General features: G+C 55.1%; 1 pseudogene; it reads right to left on the bottom strand.

The window, feature by feature from the left end:
• Positions 1-2,647: 2,647 nt before the first annotated feature.
• LOC137314584 (U1 spliceosomal RNA) lies at positions 2,648-2,799 on the bottom strand (annotated as a pseudogene).
• Between the last annotated feature and the right edge of the window lie 978 nt (positions 2,800-3,777).

Below are 3,777 nucleotides of genomic sequence, written 5' to 3'. Positions count from 1 at the left end.
GCAGGGTTGTTGAAGACGTCGCACAGCTTGGCGTCTTTCACCGCTTCCATCAGGAGTTTGGACGTGGCGTCCAGTTTGCTGTCGGCTCTGCCGGATCGTCCAGCCGCATCGATGATGCAGTTGAAGTCACCGCCGAGAATGACCGGCTTGGACGTTGCCAGCAGCAGTGGGAGCTGCTGGAAGACGGCCAGCCGCTCGCTCTTCAGAGCCGGGGCGTACACGTTGATCAGCCGGAGCGGAGCGTTTTTGTACATTACGTCTGCTATGAGGAGACGGCCCCCCACCACCTCCTTTACTTCGGTGATGGTGAAGTTGCCCCCCCGCAGCAGAATCCCCAGGCCGGAGGCACGGTTATCGTTGCCTCCCGACCAGATAGACGGCCCGTGGGCCCAGCGCTGCGACCATTGCCTGTAATTGCTGAGATGCGGCAGGCCGCACTCCTGTAAGAACAGCAGGTCGCTCTTGACCTTGGCCAGGTAGTCCAAGGTCGACACACATCGCGTAGTGCTTTTAACGCTACGCACGTTAATGGATGCGACTTTCAGACCCATTTTAACAACTGTTTAAAGTCTCACCCGTCAGTCCGTTTGCTGTTTCCAGCTCTTGGCCGTGTTTCTGCATATAGGTGATCTGTGTAAAGTGTTCCACGATCCCTGAGCTAAGGTACGAGTTCTGTTCTGCCTCAGAGAGGGGGTCGTCGTTCCGCCGGGGTGACATCGGCGGCCTGGTGTCGGGTGAAGAGTCCGTGCGATCCTCGATCGGTTGGGGCTCCTCGTTGTCGCTTCTCCCGGTTTCCCGGAGCTGGTCTTCGCTCTCTGCGGTGCTGCTCCCGGTGTCCCGGAGCTGGTGTGCGCTGGGCACTACGATGCTGCCGGCTTCCCGGAGCTGGAGGGCACTGGAGGCGTTGTCGCTCCCAGTGTTCTGGAGATGAGGGCTGCCGATCGCATCGGGGTCGCCTTGGGTATTTTGCCGCTTTCGGTGGGACGGCTGACCACTTCGCTCCTGTCGTCCCTCCTCGTCAGACTCGGGGTAGTCGTTGCAGTCCGACTGCGACTCGAGTGCTCGTTTGGCCCCTGGTGTAGTGTCGGCAGGGGCTTGTTTCCTTTTCTCTGGCTTCTTCTTTTTGGTTTTATTGACCACCAGCTGCCATTCTCCCTCTGCTGCCTCCTCGTCCATGGACTCTGTCGTCTGTTGGGGAGGCTCGGAGCTGGGTGTCGGGGTCTGGCAGTTTTTGGCTTGACCCTTTCCTCGTTCATTGTTTTCCTGGGCTAGGGGCTTCTTGGAGGAGGTCGCGGCCGGGCGCTGACTCTTGGCCTTCTTTGGGGCATCCTTGCTTGTTTCCCCCTCCTCCTCCGCTGTGTTGTTCTTGGCCGCCTGGGCGTAGCTGAGGTTGCGTTCGGGGCAGACCCTGTAGAGATGGCCTTCCAGCCCGCACAGGTTGCAGCGCTTGCTCTCCTTGCAGTCCTTAGTCTGGTGTCCTTCATGTTTGCAGTTCTTGCAGACGGTTGCAGTGCAGGTGTTCGCCAAATGGCCGGATTTGCCACAGGTGCGACAGACTCTGGGCTGCCCCACGTACGTGATGTATCCTCGACTTCCTCCGATGGCGAAGCTGGAGGGAGGGTGGACGATGTTGCCGTGGGCGTCCAGTCTCAACATTGCCGTGACCTCCCTCTTGCTGGTCCAGATCCCAAACTGGTCGGTGACGTCGACGCTGTTCTGCGCCCCGTCGACGTATCTGGCAAGGAACGTCAGCACATCGGCGAGCGGGACGTGTGGGTTGTACATGTGGACAATCAGCTTGCGATTCCTCTGCGTTGGGAGGGTGAAAAGCGGCTCCGCAGCGAGCATGGCCAGCAGTCCGACGCTCCCCTTCTCCTTGAAGACTTGAAGAAGCTTCTGGCGTCCAGCGACGGTCTTGAAGGTGACGTCAAAATGTCCGCTTCGAGGGAAATCCTGGAGGCACAAGATGTCCGTCGCTTTGAATCCACAGCAGTCGAGCAGAACGCGTTTGACGAAAAGCTCCCGATCCACCGGCGAAACACATTCGACTGTCGTTACCGTCACCCTGACGGTGTTTGGCACACCATGGCCGACTGCCCGGGTGCCCTTCCCTGCCATTGCAGTGTTGATGTGGTCCTTATGCAAATTTAGGGGCGGAGCCAGCACACAAACGACCAATCACAGCAAAGTCCGCACTTTGCGAGCGCACGAGGTCGCGGCCAGCGTTCCAGTCCGCTCAGATCCAAATAAGCCCGAAAAGGAACACACTTGATCTTAGCCAAAAGGCACTCCAGGGTGCCTCATTGCACTTGCAATCAGCATAGATTACAGTTACATTACAGCAATTACAATCATTACAAGGAGTTTTTTTTGGTTTCCAGTCCCTCGGCCTACGATGGCGAGAGTGTCCTAAACTGTGGCCTTTCCCCATCGAGCTTTTGCGGCGGCTGAATCTCAGCGCCCAGTCCTGGAAATGCTTTAATATCTAAGGGTTACTAGGTATTTTACAGAAAAACGACAAACAACACTATTAATCGGCCAGCAAGTCGTTTGCGCTGATCGCTCAAATAGTCACTGATTCGAGATTACTCCATTAATAACTCATCACTCTGGGAGCAAACTTCATTTCTATCTTTAGTCATGAACCAGGGGAGAGCGCGAACGCAGTCCCCACTACCACAAATTTTGCAGTCGAGTATCCCGCATTTGGGGACATCGCAGGCGTCAGCACACCCGGAGTGCAATGGGTTAGCCTCATCCTGGGAGAACCTCCTTTTTTTTTTTTTTTCCAAAAAATATACTTTATTCATAAAAATTTGCAGCAGTACATACAAAACAGTTGTCATATTACTTTCCAAACGTACACAATACAGATTATACAATTTGCAGGTTACGTTAAGTGCAGTACAATGAAAACATTGGACATCATTACAGTTCATGACACTCTGGGGTGTCTCATTGCATCACACTCAACACAGATTATTGCTTACAGATTCATTTCTGGTCCATTTCAGATTCATTACAGGTACATTACAGCAATTTGAATTTTACATTCTGCCCGAGGGGTTTTTTCCCTGATTGCAGCCCCTCGGTTTACAATGGCGGGAAGGCTCTAAACGGTTGCCTTTCCCCACAGGGCCTTTGCGGCGGCCGCACCCATCCTCAGTGCATCCCTCAGCACGTAGTCCTGGACCTTGGAATGTGCTAGTCTGCAACACTCGGTCGAGGACAGCTCCTTGTGCTGGAAGACCAGCAAGTTTCGGGCAGACCAAAGGGCGTCTTTCACCGAGTTGATGGTCTTCCAGCAGCAGCCGATGTCCGTCTCAGTGTGCGTCCCCGGGAACAGCCCGTAGAGCACAGAAACCTGTGTTACGGAACTGCTCGGGACGAACCTGGACATATACCACTGCATCTCTCTCCAGACCTTCTTTGCAAAGGCACATTCCATAAGGAGATGGGTGACGGTCTCGTCTCCACCGCAGCCTCCTCTGGGACAGCGCGCGGTGGCGCTGAGAGCCCGGGAGTGCATGAAGGATCTGACGGGAAGGGCCCTTCTCACCACCAGCCAAGCTAGGTCTTGGTGCTTGTTTGAGAGCTCTGGCGATGAGGCGTTCTGCCAAATGACATTGACAGTCTGCTCAGGGAACCAACTGACAGGATCCACCATCTCCTTTTCCCGCAGGGTCTCGAGGACGTTACGTGCGGACCACTTGCTGATCGCCTTGTGGTCAAAGGTGTTTTCCTGCACAAACCTTTCCACGAAGGACAGGTGGGGCG

The sequence above is a fragment of the Heptranchias perlo genome, unplaced genomic scaffold, assembly GCF_035084215.1.
Source record: "Heptranchias perlo isolate sHepPer1 unplaced genomic scaffold, sHepPer1.hap1 HAP1_SCAFFOLD_52, whole genome shotgun sequence".
Lineage (NCBI taxonomy): Eukaryota > Metazoa > Chordata > Chondrichthyes > Hexanchiformes > Hexanchidae > Heptranchias > Heptranchias perlo.
This window is presented reverse-complemented; position numbering and strand designations above follow the sequence as displayed.